The sequence below is a fragment of the Copadichromis virginalis genome, unplaced genomic scaffold, assembly GCF_057382275.1.
Source record: "Copadichromis virginalis isolate Kocher_CV1m ecotype Utaka unplaced genomic scaffold, C_Virginalis_male_GT1.1 unmapped_scaffold_1, whole genome shotgun sequence".
Taxonomy (NCBI): domain Eukaryota; kingdom Metazoa; phylum Chordata; class Actinopteri; order Cichliformes; family Cichlidae; genus Copadichromis; species Copadichromis virginalis.
This window is the reverse complement of record NW_028188589.1, coordinates 1,982,272-1,998,257: the sequence shown is the minus strand read 5'-3', so window position 1 is coordinate 1,998,257 and position 15,986 is coordinate 1,982,272.

Below are 15,986 nucleotides of genomic sequence, written 5' to 3'. Positions count from 1 at the left end.
GGAACATAATGCACATGGACCAAGGCTAACACAATAAAACAGGAAGTGGAACAGGCAGAAGATAAACAGTGAACGTGAACTGAAAATACTGGGTCACCGACCCAGGAACCCTGACAGTACCCCCCCTCCAAAGGCCGGCACCCGACGGCCAAAAGAGAAAGAAAAAAAAAAAACCAGAACAGGGTGGGCGGAGGGGGCCCAGGACGGAGGGACGGAGTCCACACCAAGACAGTTCAGGTGGGCGCCCCCGTGGCCCGTGGCCGAGACGAGACAGTTCAGGTGGGCGTCCACGCGGCCCGTGGCCGAGACGAGACCGTTCAGGGGGCCGACCGTGCGGACGGCAACGGCGACAGCACTGGTCCGGGGGCCGACCGCGTGGAAGGCAACGGCGGCGACGTGGACACAGTTCGGGGGGCCGGCCGTGCGGAAGGCGACGGCGGCCACTGAGGCGAAGGCGGTCCGGGGGCCGGCCGTGCGGAAGGCGACGGCGGCCACTCAGGCGAAGGCGGTCCGGGGGCCGGCCGTGCGGAAGGCGACGGCGGCCACTCAGGCGAAGAGGGTCTGTGGGCCGCCCACGACGGCGATGGCGCCCGGCCAGTGGCCTAGCCAGCGGTCTAGAAAATGGCCGTTTAGCTCCAGACCCAAACGAGGCTGGGCCAGGCGAGGCTGAAGGCTCTGAGGCTGAAGGCTCTGAGGCTGCAGCAGATGAAGGCTCTGAGGCAGAGGCCGGGCCGGGCGTGGGTGCAGCTGATGCAGAGGCCGGGCCGGGCGTGGGTGCAGCTGATGCAGAGGCCTGACCGGGCGTGGGTGCAGCTGATGCAGAGGCCTGACCAGGCGATGCAGGCGCGGAGGCCTCTGGCCGGAGACAGGCAGGGCCAGTAGGCGCGGAGGCCTCTGGCCGGAGACAGGCAGGGCCAGTAGGCGCGGAGGCCCCTGGCTGAGGAGCGGCCGGGCCAGCGGGTGCGGAAACCCCTGGCTGAGGAGCGGCCGGGCCAGCGGGTGCGGAAACCCCTGGCTGAGAAGCAGGAAGGCTCACAGCTGGCTCTGGGTGCTGTGGCTGCAGGTCCGGGAACTGGACGGGATGGTGGACAGGTGACTGGGAAACAGGAGGCGACTGGACTACAGGGCACTGGGCGGCAGACTGGACTACAGAAGAGTGGAGGACAGGTGGAGACTGGACTACAGGTGACTGGAGGACAGGTGGAGACTGGGCTACAGGTGGCTGAACTGACTGGAGGGCAGCAGGAGACTGGACAGCAGGTGAGTGAACTGACTGGAGTGAAAGCTGAACAGCAGGTGAGGGAACTGATTGGACTAAGGAGACTGATGGATAAACAGAGGCCGGTGAGGCTAATGGCTGAGCTAAAGAGTGAGCTAGTGAAGGGGACAACAGTGCAGCCTGGGCTAATAAAGCTGGGGCCTGAGCAGGGGACACCTCAGCTAGCCTAACCAGTGATAGTGCGAGGGCATGAAAAGCTGGATCAGGAGGTGGATGAAGAGGTGAAGTGGCAGGTGGACCGGTTAGCTCTTCCAAGCCTCCAGGGGGGTCAAGCTGGGTTCTGGTTGCCCTCAACCTGGGCGCTGGGACGGGCACGGAAGGTGGCTGGACACCAGTCACCCCCACCTGAGAAACAGAAGCAGGTGTGGAGGCAGACCGGGTCACAGCTGCCCTCCTCCTGGGGGCTGGCACTGGTGTGGGCGTAGGCTGGGCCCCCATGCTGGTGGGAAATGGCTGAATAATGGGTGTGGAAATAACGACTGGGTGAGTGATACTGACGGGTTTATTGGGGAGTGTTCTGGTCTTCCTGCCACCGCTATTTACAGTCTTTAACTGAGCTGTCTTTGGGGAAACAGAGCAGAAAAAGTCTACCCAGTCCACATTGTCGTCCAAGAGGGACGTTCCCCATGAATCGGAGAGGCGTCTATTATTTATCTTATGTGAAGAGTCAACTGAGGAAGGTGGCAAACAGTCACTGGGACTCACCGCCGGGAGTGGCTGGAAATAGTCCATGTTACGGTGGCGTGTGTGCCGCTTTCTCCGGGTAGAGGAAGCGGGCGGGGTAAACAGATGAGCCTCTGGCACGGGAGCCTCCATTGAGCCGAGGTGGTAGGTGGAGCCGCTGTGCCATGGCGAGGTTGAAGGTCCGGTGAGTAGAACGGCTGGCGGGTGAGCGAGGAGCGGAGCAGCGGGAGAGCGAGCGGCCGAAGCTTGGCCTGTGACGCCCACTCTCCGCAGCGAATGCTCCGCTGCAGGTGAGGCAGCAGGTGGAGGACCGCGGCGTCTCCGAGGCCCGCCCAGAGCCAGACGAGTCCCCTCGAAGATGTGCTCCCTCTCTGAGAAGAGCCGCTGTTTCCACCTGAGCTTCTCCGCCCAAATGGAGAGCGCTGCGTCCTGCCGCTCGAAGAGGTCCGAGTCCGCTGGGTCCACATCGTGTCTTCGTGGCACGGGTCGTGTCATTCTGTCAGGATGAGGTCGTGGACGAAAGAAGGAGGACCCAAACGCTGGACTCACAGGTAGGTGAAGCTTGGTGTTTTATTGTCAACGGAGTGAACAAACAGAACAGAAGTAGGAAACGGCTGGCCGGCTGGACGACTGACTGAGTGGATGAATGAAAGACTGACTGACAACTGACCGGCTGACCTGACGGAACTGAACAGAGGACAACCTAACAGCGGCGAGAACAACATCACAATAACATCAATGACACGACATTGGACTGGTTGAACTGAGGGACATAAATACACAGGCTGAGTGATGAGAGATTAGAACCTGGTGAGTACACAGCTGAACATAATGAACTAATGATAAACGGGAAGAGGACGGAACATAATGCACATGGACCAAGGCTAACACAATAAAACAGGAAGTGGAACAGGCAGAAGATAAACAGTGAACGTGAACTGAAAATACTGGGTCACCGACCCAGGAACCCTGACAGCAGCGTTTCCTGAAACCGCAAGATACCGGCAGGTGTTAAAAGTTTGGCACGATTGAGTGAGTAAGCGATTTTGAGCATCATGAGCAGACGCACGGCAGAGTCGGGTAGTCGATATTCCTGTTTGCAGTTTGATGGAGATGAAAGGAAATATGAGATATGGGAAACAAAGTTCCTTGGTCATCTCAGACTACAAGGTTTGAAAGATGTCATCTTGAAGGCTGAGGGTGATGGAGAAGCCGAAGGTGAAGATGATGACAAAAATGCAGAAGCATATGCAGAGTTGATACACTTTCTAGATGACAAAAGTTTATCGTTAGTTATGAGAGATGCAGTTGATGACGGACGGAAAGCTCTAAGAATTTTGAGAGGTCATTATGCAGGAGTGGGCAAGCCACGGATTATAAGTCTGTACACCGAACTTACTTCTCTCACATATGAAAGGAATGAAAGTGTGACGGACTATATTATCCGAGCAGAAGCAATTATCACAGCGTTGAAAAATGCGGGTGAGCAATTAACTGATGGACTTCTGATCGCAATGATAATGAAAGGACTACCAGAGACGTTTAAACCCCTGATTGTGCACGTTACACAGAGCGAAGCAAAAATCACATTCTCAGAGTTTAAAGTAAAACTCAGAAGTTATGAAGAAACCGAGAGAATGCGTGCGGCTGTAACTGATGACAACGTAATGAGGACAAAAGTGCAATTAGATCAGGATTCTACTTTTTGGCGAGCAGACGACCGAAGATCAAAGAATAATGAGATTGTGTGTTTTAAATGTGGACTAAAGGGACACACTGCAAGAACGTGCCGATCCAGAGTATGGTGCAGTTTTTGCCGGAGTAGTACACACAAAGATGCGACCTGTAGAAGGAAGCTGAGACGGGATGAAGCGAGAGGGGTTATGGAGAAGGACTACGCGTTCAAGACGGGCTCCGAACCCCAGAGGGTCCCGGACGGCGGCCAAGAGATGCTGAATAACCAGCTACTGGTGGATACGGGAGCGACGTCACATATCTTTACGAAGATCGAGAGTTTTAAGACTTTTGATGACACATTTCGACCCGAGGCTCATTGTGTAGAGTTGGCTGACGGAAGGCGGAGCAGAGGAGCTGCAAAGCGGCGAGGAGATGCTGAGATAAGTATGATTGACAGTAAAGGACGAAGTCACAAGGTAACATTGAAACAAGCACTCTACATTCCATCGTTTCCACAGGACATTTTGTCAGTAAAAGCAGCTACTAGTAACGGAGCCACTGTGGTTTTCAAACACGGGGACAGTTTTCTTAAACATGTTGATGGAACAAAATTCCCTATATGTGAACATGAGAGACTGTTCTTTATAAATACTGTGCAAGAGTTTGAGGAGAAATGTAATGGATGTTTTGATATGCAAACGTGGCATGAAATCCTAGGGCACTGTAATTATGAGGATGTTCAAAATTTGCAAAATGTCGTCGATGGAATGGACATTAAGGGTAAAATCAACAAAAATATGCAATGTGAAGCCTGTATACAAGGGAAGTTTATCCAAACTAGGAACCGAGAACCCGATGAAAAGGCCAGGACAGCATTAGAGTTGGTACATACGGATTTAGCTGGTCCGATTACGCCAAACTCTAAAGAAGGGTTTAAGTATGTTTTGTCGTTTGTTGATGATTATTCAGGTGCAACATTTGTATATAATCTGAAACACAAAAGTGATACAACTCAGGCAACTGAAAGATTTATTGCAGAGGTGGCGTCATATGGGAAAATCAAGTGCATTCGTTCTGATAATGGAACTGAATTTACAAGTAGACAGTTCAGAGATTTGTTAAGTAGACACGGCATTAGGCAGGAAACTTCGGCGCCATATTCGCCTCATCAAAATGGAACAGCAGAGAGGAACTGGCGTACACTTTTTGACATGGCGAGATGCATGTTAGTTGAGAGCGAATTGCCAAAGTCTTTATGGCCATATGCAGTACAAACCGCGGGAGTGATTAGGAACCGATGTTTTAACAAACGCACAGGTCAGACAGCGTATAAGATGTTAACTGGAAAAAGACCTGATCTTTCTAGAATGAAGAAATTCGGATCATTGTGCTATGCTTATAAACAAAATAGGGGAAAACTGGATCCAAGATGCGACAAAGGTGTTTTCTTGGGATATGACAAAAACAGTCCAGCATATTTGATCTATTTCCCAAAAACCGGGAAAGTTGAAAAGCACAGATTGATAAAAATACTAAATCCCGTGACAATGGATCAACAAACACAGAGTGATCAGATGTGTGAAGATGAGGTTTATGAATCCAGAAAAGATGGTGGGTCCAAACAGACGAAGGATGAGGATGTTCAGGATGGTAGTGAAAGCAGTCAAACTGAGTCTGAGGTTAAAACTGATGATAAAGTAGATGCTGGAGCTACACGTTATCCATCCAGAATTAGAAAGAGACCTGATTATTTGAGTGACTATATCACGGATGTGAAAGAGTGTGAAAATGAACAGATGCAAACTAGTGTCGATTATTGCTACAGATTGTTGTGTGAAATACCCACATCATTTAGCGAAGCTATTGTGTCAAGCAAGTCAAAAGAATGGGAAAGAGCGATGAGTGAAGAAATTCAATCCCTTAAGGAGAATGACACATTTACTTTAACCACCTTACCAGAGGGAAAGAAAGCAGTGGGGGGTAAATGGGTTTATGCTGTTAAAAAGAACTCAGACGGATCAGACAGATATAAAGCTCGATTTGTGGCTAAAGGTTTTAGTCAAACGAAAGGAGTTGATTATGAGGAGACTTTTTCACCGACTGCTAACTTATCGAGTGTGAGAGTTTTGATGCAGAAAGTGGTTCAGGATGATATGTTGGTTCACCAGATGGATGTCAAAACCGCCTATTTACATGCACCAATAAATGAAGAAATATATATACAACAACCAGAAGGTTTTGAGATAGAATCAAGTGAGACTAATAAACTGGTGTATAGACTAAAGAAATCACTTTATGGGCTGAAGCAATCGGGTCGTAACTGGAATCAAACCTTACATGACTATTTAAGCAATTGTGGATTTAGACAAAATATTGCTGATCATTGTGTGTATTCAAAAGAGACTGAAAGTGAAAAGGTAATCATCATAGTGTGGGTGGATGATTTACTCATTGCAGCTAACAATGAAAATGTGCTTTCAGGCGTGAAAGAAATGCTCTCTTCTAAATTCCAAATGAAAGATCTGGGGAAGCTTAACCATTTTCTAGGAATAGATTTTCTTCAAGAAAAAGAATGTGTCACAATGTCACAGAAAGTATATATTGAGAACATTTTAAAGAGATTTAACATGCAAAACTGTAAGCCACGGTTAACACCCTGTGAACAGAAATGGACTCATTCTGATAAATTCGAGACATTACCAGATGTGAGGAGATATCGTGAAGCGGTAGGATGTCTTATCTATCTGAGCCATTGTACGCGACCTGATTTAAGCTATGTTGTCAGCAAACTGTCACAACATTTCAATGCGCCAACTGTTGATGATTGGACAGCAGTGAAACATGTTTTGAGGTATTTAAAAGGTAGTCGAGGGAGAGAACTGTGTTTTAGGAAATGTTCAAGTGGAAAACTGGGTCTACAAGCATACAGTGATGCAGATTGGGCATCCGATGTTTCTGATAGACGCAGTATGACAGGTTATTGTGTAAGCCTAAATGAAAATGGTCCTTTGATATCAGGGGTGGCTGTAGCTCAGGTGGCAGAGCAGGTCAGCCACTAATCAGAAGGTCGGTGGTTCGATCCCAGGCTGCACCCTGGCTGCATGCCAAATATCCTTGGGCAAGATACTAACCCCGTGTTTGCCTACTGGTGGTGGTCAGAGGGCCCGGTGGCGCCTGTGTCCGGCAGCCTCGCCTCTGTCAGTGCGCCCCAGGGCAGCTGTGGCTACAATGTAGCTTGCTATCGCCAGTGTGTGAATGGGTGAATGACTGAATGTAGTGTAAAGCGCTTTGGGGTCCTATGGACTAGAAAAGCGCTATACAAATGCAGGCCATTTAGCATCATGGAAAACCAAAAAGCAGACAACTACAGCATTATCAACTTGTGAAGCCGAATACATGGCATTAGCAGCAACAATTCAGGAATGTATGTATTTGACTTATTTGATTCAAGATCTTGATGAGTTTGAGTATGAAATACCTATGATTTTGGAGGACAATCAGGGAACAATCGCTTTGTCAAAGAATCCAGTGAACAGACAAAGACGTAAACACATTGATGTGAAATATCATTTTATAAGGTCAGCTGTACATGAAAGAAAAGTGCTCATTGATTACTGTCCAACTGAGTCAATGGTAGCAGATATGATGACGAAACCAGTCTCAAAGTCTAAGTTAGACAAATTCTCTGGATTCGTGTTTGGAATATAAGATGTTTTTTTTGGAGGATTGTTTTTCCCCCCAACCTGTGTACAAGTGGGGGTGTTGGATTATGTGTCCACAGGTGTTTGTACTTTGTGCCTTAATAAAATGACGGTAAAAGGCCCCGCCCATATCCTATCCATGTCTTATCATGCAATGACTCTGTGAATGGACTGGAGAGGGGTTGTGGTAGAGTCCTCCGTCAGGAATGAGATGTATGTGTCGACTTTTTATTCTCCCTTAAAAGTATTATGCCATAAATGCTGCACAGGGCAGCTCTGCTAACAATTTCTAAACACAAAATCTCTTCACACTTCTAACATGCACATTTACACAACTAAATGGCAGTATTGATGAAAAGAAACACATTCAACAAATCCATTTAAACCTTAAAACAAACAAAAGGAAGCATCTCTATGGACAAACAAACCCCTCCACTTGGTTTGACCTGCTGATGTCATGTGTGACATCAGCAGGACTTTAAAATGAGGAAATGCCGGGCGGGCGTTTCCCCACACCTGACCCTCATGAAGACTGAAAAGACAAACAAAGTAAGAACAAATGACTTAATCTGTAACATAATAAAATGTAAAGAAACATGTAACTGAGTATTCAGCTTCATTTGCAGAATGTTTGATTTGCCAGCAACTGAATGCTTCCACACACAAACCCGGCATAGTGAGTGAAGCAATGTTACTTAACAAATAGCAAATCATAGCAAATACATAGAAACAGAATAATGTGTTTAATATGCAAAAGAAGAAGAAGAAGTAAACACATATGGGACAAATGGAGACCATTGCAGCTCATCCACCAGTGGGGTAAAAAGAGCAACCAAGAAAGTGGCAGCCTGCACGGCCACAGATGTGCTGGAGGAGCTAGAAGCTCTACCCATGGAGAAACTCCTGGAGAACCTTGCTAAGCCTAACAGGGGACAGGTACTTCTGCCCAACCTGGCAGCCACAAAGTGAACTCATTTAGGTAAAGATAACCACATGCACCTAACCAGCCTGCACCAGCCTGACATTTCTTCCTCCTAAGTAAAAACCAATGGATGGATTGAACTTAGAGTCTCAGCTCAGTTTTCTATTTTGACCACCTACACCCCAAGATACTCTTTTAAAAAGTGTTGTTTTCAGATCCCTTTGAAGTTCATAAAGGGCCTGTTCATTTTCATTCAGATGTTTTATTACATAAATGTTACTGTTTTCTTTTGATTTATGCTCCCACTACACTGCACCTCTACAAACAACAATGCCACGGACTGTCAGCTGCTTTTACATGCTGTGAACATGAGTAGGTTTGATCAGAGTTTCAATTATCAAAGAAAAGACAAACTGAGCAAAAAGAAGGAAAAAAAGACCAACTTCTTCCCAACTGACAAGAAAAATACTCGTCATGTTTTCATAATAAAGGATCAGGCTCCCCATTTATGACAGCTTGGACCAATAATGTATGTTACACTGATGCTACTGTAGAGACAGGGTCAACATCTCTATTTAAATATAATTAATATACAAAACACAATGAAAGTTATACATGAATTATTCATTATTTTTACTATTGATAAAATTCATGTATACTAATCAAAGTTATACATGAGTAACGACATTATTAATAATGATTAATAATAATAATTCTAATGCCAACATGATGACTGTTCATAGCTCCTGCTTTGAAATACTGAACTTAAACATTGACCTGATGAAAGATCACAATTCACAGTGGCCCACTGTCAGAATCATTCTGAATATAAACTCATCGAGTTAATCTGAACCTTTCTCAAATGTGCTGTGAATAAATGCTGCTGCAAGCCACTGTGGGAAAGCTGTGTTATTATCATGGAAACATCTGTGACACATTCACAGAGGACGAGGACACAAAGGGACGACACGCAGAGGCTGTGTTAAAGTCAAAAATCCAAATCTTTAGTCCTAAACAGGCAGTGGTTACAAACAGGAAGACGAGCAGTCCATTAAACAGTCTACAGGGTCAAACATACAGAGAATTCAAACAGCTATTAAAAACAAATAACTGGACACTGAAAAACTTCAGTGATGTGTGAGGCACCAAAGGGAAGCAGCTGAGTATATTCAATGAATTCTCTTCAAATACAAAGACAGAAACTCCTACAGGCAGCATGCAAACTGAGCAGGATACACAAAGATCAGAGATTACAAAAGAAATCAGAAAAGGATTTCAAACTTACTGAGAGCAAGGCCTCTGTTACAAATCTGTCTAATAGAAAAACATGCTGTACAGATACAATACGCTCAGTGTTCATGGTCATTTAAAAACTGGCTCTACCTGAACCACTTCAATATTTTATGAAGTCACTGAGTCGACCATTTCTACAGTTTGTTTCCTTCATTGCAGTTAGAGTGCGGCTGGTAAGGATGAAAACACACACAGAGCATAAATTGTCTTTGTTAGTAACAAACGTCAGCAAAGAAAAGACAAAACACACAAACACTCTCATGATATTCATGAATCATTAGAAAGCATCCAAACATTCTGCTCGTGGACTTTTACAGTCTTATTTGCACTCGCTCATCTTCATAATCATCCTGATCAATACATGACAGGGGAGGCTTTGAGGTAGGCGGGGCTCTCTGCTGATGTCAGCATGAAAGGCAGGACCAGCGTCTGCCACATGTTGGTGAAACATCACAGTACACTGGCGTGGTTTCCTTTCCAGATGTTGGACGTTTGACACTTCAACGTTGAGGCCAACAAGAAGACACAGTTTTGGGTCGGGTTGCTGCAGGGTTTCTAACTGAGCAAAAGCAGAAGCACACAGACCAACAGGGATCAGATGCTGAGTGTTAGAGGAACATCTGTGCTGATCACTGAATGCTGCTGTGGTCTCTTGTTGAAGTTGGCTGGTGGGACAGTCTAATAGTGATATCCTGCCCATCGGAGGAACACTTTTAAAAACACATGCAATACTTTGTTTGTATTACAGTCACAGTTTATCTTATTTTTGTCCTTTAAAAGTGTTGCTGTACTATAAAGTCCTATAATTTGAGGCTAAAATGGCTCAGAGAGTCTCTCTCTCAGAGGATCTCCTTTGAAAGTGGAGACGGCTTTATCCGCTGATCCACGTCACTTTACCTGGATGTTTTCTTTGAAGCTGGATGAAGACTCCTCTCCCTCACTCCTGCTGCAGCTGTGTGGTCCAGTTGGCCTCTGAGGTCACAGTCAACATCTGTAGCAGAAGAGGGGAAATAAAAGTCCAGGTTACCAAAACTGGGAGCTTTTCCAAAATAGAGCGTAACTGGACTTTTTCAGCCTTACAGGCAGATAGTCGTCTGAAGCTGCAGCTTTTTCTTTTTAGCTTTTTCCAATCTCTGCTCTCGGCTTTCTTTGAGAACATGTCTGCTTTCTTGGCATGGGTCTGTCTGCTGTTGGTGAAGAGACTAAATCCACATACTCGCTACTAAGATCTCCTCAAGTAGTCTCAACCAGATTACAGTTTAAGAGTAAATGTCTCCTGAGAGTTTCACCTTGGGGAGATGCTGTCTTGCTAACATGCAATCATGAGCATTAATCTATGAGGTGAAAAAGTCATTTTAAAAGCTCCAGCCACAAGTTTTATTTCATCTGTGTTTTGGTCAGAGTCCCATCAGACCTCCAGAATGGTGTCAGAGTGTTTTCTATCCACGTGATGAGCACAGGCCTCAGGTCCAGACCTCCACGGGCACCATAGCCTCTTTGGAGCTAATAGGTGCAAGAAGGTTTTGTTGGGATAGGAACTGAAGAGGAAACTGACGAGGAAGGCAAGGATCTTCTTCAGCTCCTCCGAGCCAGGACCTCTTTGTGTAGGCCAGCATTGGCCAGGTAGCCCTCCAGCATCGCTGGATGGCCGACAGTGGAAAACCTAGAGGAGTAGGAGAGAAACAGCAGCTTGGAGCATGTCTTTATACTGTTTAGTTTTTAGAGCCACAGACTTTCTTTTAATGTCATTGTTCAGGATCTATGACTGATTATGTATTTATTGTATTCCTCCATGACTGTGTGACAGCAAGTGGAAAAAACCAGCTTCACCTTTGTTGATATGCTTGTAATTTTAATATTGATTAAATGGCCCATGAAATAATAGAAAGCTCATATATGAAAATGTATTTTAAGAAGTAAAATGTTAATCTGAGTACAAAGGAGTACACTCACCTTCTGGTAGATGGAGGTGTAGCGAGCGCTGGTGAACATCCAGGCCTCCTCGTAGAACTGATCACTGATTGGATCCAAAACATCGATGGAGGATCTGTGTAAGCGCTGAGGATCGTCCTGATGGACAGAACAGAAGGAGAGTGAGACAAGTGAAGATATACTAAATAACACTGTGACATGAACTGAGCCACACACAGTTTGATTCACAGGTGATTGACACATTATTTGACCACGAGCAATCTTTTCTGGTTTGACGCCGTCTTTGTAGCCAGAAACCAGCTCTCTCCTCGGCTTCCTCCACTACACGCTTCCCCCACGCCAGTCTCCTCCGTCACTATAAAGGGGAGAGTCATGAGCTCCATCACCCTCACCTGTGCCGTCCAACGTCCCGCCACCAGCCTCCACTGCAGCAGGCCAGAGACCACACCCCTGCCACAATAAGTAAAAGTATATCCTTGCTGTACCCTTGATGCTAAATGTGCTAAATTAACCGCTGCCTTTGCCCCTTTGGGATTATTCTTATGTCACTGGGATGTTGACCTTTGACCTTCACATTAGAGAGATGGGCAGACATAATTAGTGTATGAATTTTAAAGTAACAGGTAATAAAGAGAGTGTAGCAAATGTAGTCAGGTTTCTTACTCTGTATCACACATGAGTGCCCGAGGGAGGCGGGGCTGACTGGGGAGACACAGGAAACAGAGAGACAGGGCTGACTCGACATGAAACGATGAAACGTGGGACACGGGAACAGAAACTAAACACAGGCTGAAATGAACACTGAGGGAGGGAGAACTAAGATTACTGAGAGCCTGATAAATAAGAAGAACAAAAACCAAGAAAAACAAGAGTCAAAGAAAAGCAAAAACACAAAGCATTGGGCCAGGACCCACTGCTGTGACATTTATATGTGATAAAAACATTAAAAACTGCTCAGATGTTGAAATCTTTCTACGTATACTTTAGGTTCAGCTCTCCAGCCTGGCATTTGGTTAAGCATGATTCAAACATTTGATTTTGTTTAACTGGTTTTAATTATAGTTACTTTTTGTGAACATTTGTTGCAGCATTTAAAAATACATCATTTATTTTCAAACTTTTATTTGATTTAGAGCATCATATTTGACCAACGTAAATGTTTTAATTTCATATAAAATAACTGAAGCAGTGAACTAAATATCTGAAATCTTTCCTTCCTTAAAAGTTATAATCCTACTTAAGTTATAGTGCAAACGCTTAAGCAACAAATATACTTGATGCTAATTAATTAATATTTCCCTTTGATGTTGCAACTATGCGGTCACTTCTGTCTTTAAACAAAATAATATTTTCCAGTTACAGAAATCATAAAGTCCAAACTAAAGTGCTACTGTTGCTATATGCATTTTATATAAATCATGGATGGTGGTCCTGACATGAAGGAAGAGAAAGTTACAGGTTGCATCCTTTGACTTTGTCTCCGTGCCTTTGGGCGATTTTCAGAAGGACAGATGTTTCTGTTCAATTCTTAAATCAATGTTTTCAAACACAAACACTATTTTAAAGCTTCTAGAGAGTAAAATATTAATGATAATTATAATAACAATAATAAAAACAAAAGCTCTCAGATCCATCAAACCAAGCAGCAGAAAGAACAATAACTGAAGAGAAAACTTTAACCTTGTAGACTTCATTATGTTCCAGCTGCTCTACAGACGCTGTGACCTCGAACTTAAGCAGGTCGTAACGTATGTGCAGCTCAATAACTTCATAATCAGACCCTGTGGTATTTAGGCAGCAGAACAACTAAGAATAACAACTACAAATAATGTTTTTAGGTTTCTGTTGTACTGCAAGGTTCTGTACAGGAGAACCAAACCAAGAGCAAATATTACGTCTCATTTACACCTGAGCACGAAGAGCCATCAACATTTAGCAAATTGAATCATCTTTGTTTAGATGCAAGAAGAATCATATAGAAATGAAAAAGTAGAAATAGAAATCCAGAGCAAAGATATCCTCTAATTCAGCGTAGCACATGTGCAGCTGCTGCGATTCACGTAAGCATTCGGCTCGTCGCTGTTGCAGATTTTTCTCTCGCTGTTCTGGCTCACAGCGCTGCAAACACAAAAATAAATATCCCCAAAGGTGTGAAAGGGAGCTAATTAGTAAGAGTATTGTTACTCTCCGCAGGAGTAGTCCAGCAGTAGAAATCAGTCCAATAACAAGGTGTGTAACATCTAGCAGGGTGACAGAAAAACCCAGGGTAACTTCTAAGGACCTCAACGTCTCTCTCACATTGTGTTTTTTAAACATGCTTCCATTTGTCACTTCAGTCTTTACTCTGAAATACAGGAAGAGAAATCATGGCTGAAACAATTTCTCATGAAACCAGGGGTGTGGTCCAACAGTCAGTTTGGTGAGGAAGGTTCCTAACTGAGAGAAGTGACCCAGAAGTATCTGTGTAGCAGCCACAATGAATCCAGATCATGAGCTTTATTAACTGATCAAAGTCTCTTCTTTCATCTTCTGTATCATTCAGTTTGCATTGGTAATGCCCATTATTGTAATGCTTTTTTAAGACCAGCAAAACTTTATTTCACTTTGGGTTAGCTGGGATAAGTGATGGATGGCGGGAATTTTACTTCAGCCACAGAAATCCTAAACAGGAAGGAGGAGCAGAGTTACAGTGGATCACTATCCAGCAGGGAAACAAGGTTTATTTCAATTTCTTGGCCATGAGTGAGATTTACTGAGTGGGCAAATTAGGGAGACGACACCATCAGATCCCGAGCCCTCCATGTGTTAATCAAGAGACGGCTGCTGTGCTACATCCATAAATAATGAATAAATTAGGAGCTAAAGCTGAAAGGACAGTTTATTTGTACCATCTTCACGTGAACACATTCAAGAACATCACAGATGAAGAAACATTAAAAACTTCCACACTACATAAAGCAAGAAAAATAGTTTTTCTTTCAGGTGGTTTCAGAAAAACAGAAACATCAAACATCTCCAAGACTCTCTTTGAAAGAACTAAAAACCTTTGTTCTCATGGTCCAATCATGAGTGAACGATGAAGCCTTGTGTGCTAAAACATGTCAGAGTTTTAAAGGTTAAACATGAGTTTCCAAAACGTAAAGCTGGAGAACAATGAACTATTTGACTGAGTTTCAATCATTTACAGACGAGCAAAACCAGGACAGAGAAAAAACGACAAAACTGACTCAGTAAAACAACAGAAAAGAAGATCCCATGTAGATCTGTATTATGTAGAAGTTCAGCCCAGCAACCAGTTCAGTTCAACACAAGTTTAGATGATTCTATCTGAACTCTGTGGAGCCTGATCTCAATCTTTTTGAGTCCGACACAGAAACCAGAGGATCTTTCTGTGTCTTCAGATTCACTGTTATCCAGTGATGAGAGTGATTTCAGCCCTGAGTGATCGCGCTGATGTTTGCACAGAGCAGACAATGAGGTGAATGTTTGGGCACATTGGTAACAGTGAAACAGTTTATTAGTAACGTGGGATCGTTTGTGTTCAGAGTATGAACTGAGATTCCTGAAGCTCTTGTCACACTGGTCACAGCTGTAGTTTCCTTCCATGTGTGCACGTTCATGAATGTTACGACTACCTGACCGTGAGAAGCTTCTCTCACAGTGTCTGCACTTGTGTGGTTTCTCTCCTGTGTGGACTCGTTTGTGTGATTTAAGCTTCCATGCAGTGGTGAAGGATGACCCACACTGATCACAGAGGTGCTTTTTAACCCCACTGTGAATCAGTTCATGTTGTTTTAAGTGATGTGATGTGGTGAAGCTTCTCCCACATTCTTTGCAGTATTTCAGTTTGTCTCCAGTGTGTCTACGTTGATGTGTTTTAAGGGCAGCTTGCCGACTGAAAGTTTTTCCACAGAGGTCACAATGAAAGTCTTTCCCACCACCACAGTGATGACAGGGTTGAGAACTGGATCCATCTGTGTCGCTCTGCTTCTAAACAAAGACACAAAGACAGTGTAAGTCAGTCCTTGTATCCTGAACGTCGCCTGAAATAAAGAGCATCTCTGCAGACGTCCAACTACATTTGACTGTTTCAGTTAACACACTCAGTTTACTGGGCTGCAATAACTACAATACTACCACCATAATACTACAGTGATACTAAAATCATAACTGAAAGGAAAATCTGAATAATCACTCAGAGCTGCTTTTCCATGCAGTAGAATTGCTAACATGCTAACACAGTTTAATGAGCAGAGTTGTTCCAAACAGTCAGGCTAAAATGACAAGATAACAATATAAATACATACCTCACAGTAGCTGCACTTGTAGAGTCTCTTTCTGGTGTGGATCTGTTGGTGTCGTCTCAGGTGATGTGGAGATTTAAAAGTCTTCTCACACAGGTCACATCGATAAGGTCTCTCCTCAGTGTGGGTAAACATGTGTTGTTGTAACTGTGCGTCTGTTGTAAACTGTTTGCCACACTGTTCACAGCAGTACA